Source organism: Echinops telfairi, unplaced genomic scaffold (assembly GCF_000313985.2).
Source record: "Echinops telfairi isolate 266 unplaced genomic scaffold, ASM31398v2 ScPeMD7_60;HRSCAF=208, whole genome shotgun sequence".
Taxonomy (NCBI): Eukaryota; Metazoa; Chordata; class Mammalia; order Afrosoricida; family Tenrecidae; genus Echinops; species Echinops telfairi.
In genome coordinates, this window is record NW_022103958.1 from 6,813,636 (window position 1) to 6,821,780 (window position 8,145).

General features: G+C 56.3%; 1 pseudogene; it reads left to right on the forward strand.

Annotated features, from left to right (window-relative positions):
- The first annotated feature begins 6,011 nt into the window (after positions 1-6,011).
- Positions 6,012-7,319, forward strand: LOC101663100 (annotated as a pseudogene).
- Positions 7,320-8,145: the final 826 nt, after the last annotated feature.

Here is an 8,145-nt window from a genome sequence, read left to right on the forward strand (position 1 = left end):
GGGGGGGCTCGGGCATTCAGAAGCCGTTCTCTGGGTGTGATGGCGCTCATGCCCAGGTCAAGGATGGGCTCTGGCATGTTTCAGCTCCCCAGATTCTGCCACTCACACCCTCTATCCACAGTGTCTGCTGGCTGCCCAGGAGCCCCGAGCATGCTGCCCGGAAGGCAGGAATATTCCAGAACAGCTCCCTGTCTCCTCCTGCTGCTGCCCAGATGGGGAGATGTCCTCGATGTCTTGCGAGCTCCTTTGTGTCTCTGGTGACAATCCCCTTCGACCTGGGGTTAAGGAAGAGGAAAGAAAGGGGGTGGGGTGGGGGTGAGGCCTAGCAGCCCAGCCCAGCCAGCCAGCCAGGCCTCCGTTTCCATACCTGTGTGGAACCCTGGTGGTGTAGTGGTTATGAGTTGGGTTAAGATCCCCATGTTCAGCAGTTCAAAACCACCGCAGGGAGAAAGACGGGGCTTTCTACTCCTGTAAACAGTTAGTCTTGGAAATCCACGTGTGCGTGCGTGTGTGGGGTGAGGGGAGTGGCTATGAGTCAGCTTGGATTCAGTGACAGTGGGGGTGTTTTGCTTGCATTTGTAAGGCAGGTGCAGACTGGGCAAACTGCTTTTCTAGATTCAGGGCCAGGAGACAAGTGTCTCTGTGACTGCCCTATCCCCACCCACCCACCCAGGTAGTGGCAGTTCCCACAGGGTCAGTATCAGGAGACCCGAGTGAGTCACAGAAAAGGAAATATACTTGCCCCAAGCTGCACAGGAAGAAACGCAGAGGTGCCCAGCCCAGCCCCAAGCTCACCTGCCAGATGGCACCACGTACAGCAGGCGGAGCTCCTGGTTGTAGAGAGAATGAATGGATGGAGGTTGAGTAAGAAGCTTCCGTCTTCTGTCCATCTTCTCCTCCCTCCCTCCCTCCCTCCCATTCCTTTCCTCCTCCCTCCCTTCCTTCTTTCCTCTCTCTTGAACTCCCAACCCTCAAATGCTTGCATGGATCAGCCCCTGTGCCAGACCCTGGACACTCACGATGCACCGACCTCGCCTCTGTGAACCAGATTCACATGAAAGCCCCCTGACCAGACCCAGCTGGCCCTCAGGAGTCCTGATTCTCCCTGGAGCTCAGCCTCCCCTCTTCCGCACATGCCACACCCAGGAAGTGAAGGGGTTAAAAGGCCCAGGGCCGGCAGGCTGGCTGCCTCCCCCAGCTGGCTCAACCAGCTTCAGGGGCCTTGCCTCTTGTCTTTTCTCTTCCTCCTCTCTGTCTTTTCTTCCCTCCTTAAGAAACACATGTCACTCGCCATAACTCATGTGCTTATTATAATCACGACCATATGCCTAATGGGATGTAATAAAACCACTGCTAACCTGGCCCTGGCTTGCAAATTTCTCCCCCTCTCGCCCACTCTGCCGGCCTGTCAGCCGACCTGCCTGCCAACAGGCTGCCCCTGGCTTCTCCAGCTCACAGAGCGAGGCCGGGACAGCTCAGTCAGTCACTGGTTGGATAGTTCAAGTCATTCATCCATCGTTGTTTTTGAACGCTTACTGTGTGAAGGATGGTGCTGGCGGAAACCAGCGAAAGCACCCCGGATGGCCAAAGGAACAAAGAGGTCTGCCTTGGAAGAAGTGCTGCCGGAAAGCGCCTTCGAGGCCAGGAGGGTGCTACAGCCACTTTGGACTGGTTGTCAAGAGAGACCAGTCCCTGCAGAAGGACATATGTTGGGTAAAGCAGGGGCCAAGGTCAAAGAGCAAAGCCCTCAAGGAGATGGATTGACACTGGGGCTGTAAGATGTAACAACGGTTGTGCGGGTGACGGAGCCTGGGCGGTACTGTGTCTGTCGTGCACAGGGTCGTTGTGACTCGGATCCGGCCCAACACCTCCGTGCCAGACCCATCACGGAGCTGGTAGTCAGGGCAGACGTCTGATAGTGGATGATTCCACAATTAGCAGGGTTGCTAGGTGCCCCGCAGTCAATTCTGACTCACTGCCCAGTCCTGCAGCCCCCTCCTGGGCTTGAGCACATGGCTGCAGCCACTTCGTCAATCCATGACGTCGAGGGTCTCCCTCTCTTTTGCAGACCTTCCACTTGCCAAGTCGGATGGCCTTCCCCAGGAACTGGTGCCTGCTGAGGACCTAAGCAAAGCCCCGGAGGTGAAGTCTTGCCGCGCCTGCTTTCTCACAGGACATCCCCACACACAGGTCTGTTCCATAGGGTTACGGCAGCCCATCGGAACCTGCAGGGCCGGGAGGAGGGAGAACCAGGTCAGCAGGATGACCCACTGTCCAGCGAACTGACATGGGGTTCTAGGCGAAGGTGTTGGAAGAAGAGCCTGCAAGACCCAGTGCGTTCCTTGCAGAGAATAAGGGGTGCCTGTTCGTATTACTCCAGCTCAGCAAGACAAGCAGATTGTCTCTGATGTTCCACAGTGGTATGAATGAGTGTGTGTGTGTGTGTGTGTGTGTGTGTGTGTGTGTGTGAAATGTATACATAGCTCCGCTCACGGAAGGGCGGAAGAAGGGGGAGGGGCCCTGGTGGTATAGCAGTTAAATGTTGGGCTGCTAATCTCAAGGTCAGCAGTTCAAACCCACCAGCCACTTCTGGGGAGAAAGATGAGGCTGTGTGTGTGTGTGTGTGTGTGTGTGTGTGTGTGTGTGTGTTTCCATGTTTGTAGGCTGGGCAGTGGGTAACTAATGAAAAGAACTAGGAAGCCCTTGCACCGAAGGCTGGAGGGGTGGGCTTCTGGGTGAAGGGAGACGGGGCCAGGGAGGGGTCTGCACTCTAGAAGTGGTTGCTTCAAAGGCTCAGGCAGCAGGACTTGGGGGCGGGAGGAACGGGCCTCTGGGATGGTCATTCTCTAGGACTGGTGTTGTGAGCTGCCTTCAAGAGGGTCCCGCCCGTGGTGCCCCGTGAGTACAGACTAGACCTGCCCCACCCCCAGCCCCACCCCTCCCCTCCAGTCCTAGCTTCTGGTCATCTCTGGGTGGGCTGAGCAGCCAGGCTTCCAGTGTGACATCGATCGCGCCACGCCCTCTCTGTCTCAGGAAACTGAGCGATACTTATGTCTTCTCTCTGGTCCAACTTCATACCTACGTGGACCCAACACCCTTCAGATGAACGGCACCACATGGCCGTGGACGGGGGAAGAAAGGAGATTCTAACCCCGTGGGCAGGAAGCTGCCTCTCAGAAGGAGTCAGCGCCCCATCACAGGCCAGCAGCCAGCGAGCTTGAGTCTCCCAGTGCCAAGAAACTCCCCACCACACCCCCAGCCCAAGCCCTTGCTCCACCACCCCAGCAAGGACCTCACTCCCTGCCCTGGGCTATCCCACCCAGCAACCAGAAGGATCCTTAAAAAACACCCATGTGAACTGGCCACTCCCCAGAGCTGCCCGGTTTACTCAGAACACTGGCCCTGCATGAGCTGGCTTCTTCTTCGGGTACCTCCCACCCCCCATCTTTCTGACCTCACCCCTCACCCATAGGGTGGTTCTTTGTGCATTTACTTGGACACCCAAAGCGTGCACTTCCACGCAGGGCCTCTGCACGCACGACTCCTTATGGAAGTGGGGAGAAGGGGAAAGGGCCCTGGTGGTGTACCTTCTCTCCACACCCCTGTTACCCAGGGGCTCCCACCCCTCACTGCATTCAGGTCTCTGCCCAAATCTCTGTCTTATTGGCTTCTCTCTCTTACTGGCTTCTCCCTCAACTGTACTGACCCTGTATGAAGAGGGACCCTGGTCGGCGCACGGGGCCACACCCTGAGCTGCTCACCGCAAGGTCAACGTCTCCAATCCGCCAGTTGTGCTTTTGCAGAGAGAGGTGGCTTTCTGCCTCAGTAAAGATTTGCAGTAGTGGGAACCCACGGGGGACCGTTCTCCTCTGTCCTGTAGGGACATCTGTGTAGGGAATGGGGTAATCTAATTGCTGGGGATCCCAGGGACCCCTTCCACATCTCTCTGGGTCTCCTTGTTCGTGTCCCTCACCCTCCTACTTCTAGGACCATGCGCCTATTTCTTGATGAAACACAAAGGAATAAGGGGAGGTGGGCGGCAGTGGGGTGGTCAGCTCCTCATGGCCAGCTCCGCCCTCCATGTGTTGCCTGTCTGTCCCTGCGTGCCTTGCTCGCTACTGAGTGCATGAGAAAGAGGGCCAGGGCCTGATTTATGCCGCCGACAGAAAATCTCACGGATTGGAAACATGAAAGTGTAACAGGGGCCTGCCCCCCGGGAAAAGTGCACGTGGCTCGGGCTCAGAGAGGGGCGCATGGCCGTGCTGACAGCCGAGTGTCCATGATGGATGTGGCCCTGGATGCTGTGCTTGGGGCGCCTCAGCCTCTCCTCGGGGGGTGGGGCATGGACATGGAGAATCTGAACATCCCCCCTCCAACTTTGCAGCCAAAGGAGCTTAAGGCAAATCCAAGTGGAGAGTCCCGGCAGCCCAGGGAGCTGTGTGCAGGGCTGGTTCCAGGCGTGCAGACAGCAAGCCAGCCACAGAGAATGTTCTAGAGGCCGAGCGTGGAGCCAGTGAGGACCCAGGGGCCTGGCTCCCAGCCTGGCCTTGCCATCAACTGCCACCTCAAGCAACCCCCCTCAGCAGGACAATGTTCCCAGAAAAGAGTAGTATTTTTTCCCCTCCTACAAAGCTTTTCAAGCTCCCTTTGTTTCCACACTGGAGCCTTGCTGGCACCATGGCATTAGGTTGCTAACCATAAGGTCAGCAGTTCAAAACCCCCAGCCATTCAGTGGGAGAAAAATGAGGCTTTCTACTCCCATAAAGAGGTACGGTCTCAGAAACCCACAGGAGCAGCTCTATTCTGTCCTATAGGTGCTCTGCGTCAGGATCGACTCCATGGCGGTAAGATTTTTGTATTTCTGCTTGCGAAATAAGACTTCAAACAGATCCAAGAACAAGCCAAACCGGTGGTCTTCCAGGCCAACTAACTGCCCCAGAGAATGTTCTTTGGCTGTAAACTGCAGAAGTAGATCACCAGGCCTTTCTTCCATGCTTTAGCCGGGAGGGTTTGTGCTCCAGCCTTTATGAGTCAGGGACTGCAAATGTCACAGCTGACAGAGAGGCCAGGGCAGTCTTGGCATGAATGAGGGACATATGCCGGACAGGAGCTATAGCAAAGTTGTTTGTCTCAGGTGGTCCCTGGACCCCAACCAACAGAGCTCTGGTCAGTGCAGAGTGCGGGCCAGAGCAGAGCAGACCTTTTGCTACAGAAGAGACGTTGTTCTTGTGTGGACACTCCCCTTCTAAAGACTCTGGCGACTAGCTACAATTTCCTAATGATGCTGGCTGCATTCAGCCTGAAGAACCCAGGGGGAGATGCCCACTCAGGGACACAGCGGGCGTCCATTAATCCAGTAGCCATTTATCAAGAGGTTAGCATGTGCCAGGACCTGGTTGGAGGCCGTGCTAGACAATATGGATGCAACTGGAGCTAGCAGCAGCTCAACTTTCACCAACTTCTCATCGGATAGACGGTGTGGATAAAGGCTCAGAGGTCTGAGGGTCGAGAGAAACTTCACAGAACTTTCCAGAAGCAGCCAAGGGAGGCAATGCCAGGAATTGCAGCCGGAGGCTCTGAAGGACCTGGGAAGGCTCTGAAGGACCAGGCCCTGGGGGAGCTGGGGACAGAAGGGCCCGAAGGTGCCCTGAGGTACTATGTGGACCAGAGGCGGAGGAGCTACCCTGACACAGGTCACGTGGGCAGTTGTCCATTCAGCAGGAAGGAGCTGATGAGACCACGAGCCCAGGTAGAGGCTGAGGGGAAGGAAAATATGGTGCTTCTCAGGGAATTTCTGAGACATTTCTGTCCTGGTTGAGACCAACTGGTGGCAAGGCAGAGAACCCAAGGATGATTGTGTTAGTCCGCGTTGAGAAACAAATCCAGAGACACTCATAAGTGTGTAAGAGAGAGCTTTACATCAAAGAGCAATTATATATTAAGAAAACATCCCGACTCGCTTGCTGCTGATTCCACCCGCTGCTGCCGCTCCTTCGGCCTCCAGGAAGGAACTTGCCACCATGCCCTACCCATACCCAGCGCTCACCTCAGAGCAGAAGAAAGAGCTGTCGGACATTGCCCATCGCATTGTGGCTCCGGGCAAGGGCATCCTGGCTGCAGATGAGTCCACCGGAAGCATTGCCAAGCGACTGCAGTCCATTGGGACCTAGAACACCGAAGAGAACCGTCGCTTCTACCGCCAGCTGCTGCTGACCGCTGACGACCGGGTGAACCCCTGCATTGGGGGCGTCATTCTCTTCCATGAGACTCTCTACCAGAAGGCGGACGATGGGCGCCCCTTTCCCCAAGTTATCAAATCCAAGGGCGGGATCGTGAGCATCAAGGTCGACAAGGGTGTGGTGCCCCTGGCAGGAACGAACGGCGAGACCACCACCCAAGGACTGGACGGGCTGTCTGAGCGCTGTGCCCAGTACAAGAAAGATGGCGCTGACTTTGCCAAGTGGCGCTGTGTGCTGAAGATTGGTGAACACACCCCTACAGCCCTCGCCATCATGGAAAATGCCAACGTGCTGGCCCGTTATGCCAGCATCTGCCAGCAGAATGGCATCGTGCCCATTGTGGAGCCCGAGATCCTCCCCGATGGTGACCATGACCTGAAGCGCTGCCAGTATGTCACTGAGAAGGTGTTGGCTGCCGTCTACAAGGCCCTGAGTGACCACCACGTCTACCTGGAAGGCACCTTGCTGAAGCCCAATATGGTCACCCCCGGCCATGCCTGCACGCAGAAGTTTTCCCATGAGGAGATTGCCATGGCAACTGTCACCGCACTGCGCCGCACCGTGCCCCCTGCTGTTACCGGGGTCACCTTCCTGTCTGGAGGCCAGAGCGAGGAGGAGGCGTCCACCAACCTCAACGCCATCAACAAGTGCCCCCTGCTGAAGCCATGGGCCCTGACCTTCTCCTACGGGCGAGCCCTGCAGGCATCTGCCCTGAAGGCCTGGGGTGGCAAGAAGGAGAACCTGAAGGCGGCCCAGGAGGAGTACATCAAGCGAGCCCTGGCCAACAGCCTCCCCTGCCAAGGAAAGTACGCTCCAAGCGTTCAAGCTGGGGCTGCAGCCAGCGAGTCCCTCTTCGTCTCTAACCACGCCTACTAAATGGAGGTGGTGTGAGGCTGCCCCCTCAACACTCCAGGCCCCCGCCCCCTCCCATGCCCACCTCTTGATGGGAGGGCACCACCTGGGCTCCAGGCCACGCTTTCCTCTCACTCTCGCCGCCTTTGTGACTGTGGTGTGCGGTGTTGTCTGTGTATGCTAACTCCATCGCCCTTTCCAGCTCACTGCCAATAAACAACGGTTTAAGGGGGGGGAAAAAAAAAAAAAAGAAAACATCCCAGTCCAGTCCAGATCAAGTCCATAAGTCCAATATTAGCCCATATGTCTGATACTAATCCATAAATTCCTCTTTAGACTCACGCAGCCATGCAATGATGCCGAATGCGGGAAGATCACAGGCCAGTGGGTGGAAAGTCTTGTGGCTCTAGTGGTGGCAGAAGCATCTCAGCTCTGGTGTGGATCTCTGCATGGCTCCTTCAGCTCCAGGGCTCTGCTGTCATCAGCAAGGCTCCATGTGACTTGTCAATGGGAATGTGAAGCAGACAGAGTGTGTGTCCCACCTCCCAGGGGGAAGACATTCCCATAATCCATAAGAGAAGGCCAGGCCCACACAGAGGCATCATTGGCTGATGACCTGATTGACAGGCTAGACTCCATCCCTTCGCTCCAGTTGACAGGAGATTATGTAACTAGCCACAATGATTGGCTAAAGCCTATGAGGGCTGGCAAACAAGGCTAGGGGGCTATGTATGATCCCTGAGAAACAGGCCAAAGGTATGCTTCAGGGCATCCTGGTGAAGACAACGCCACCAACACCAGCCCCGAGCAGTCCTTGTGAGTGCACAGCCAACCCTACTGTGACCAGACACTGCGGCTCATTGTGGACAGCACATCATCCTGAAAGCAAGGCTCACGCTCTCGCTTCACAGGGACTGGTTGGCGGAGCAAAGGCCATGCCGTGTAGAAAGCACCTGGCACGGACCACTGAGTCTTCTCCATCCTCTTCATCACCGCTGTTACCGCCCCACCACCGGTCTCCCCAAGCCCATTGTCTCTGTTTGTCTGAAGTAAG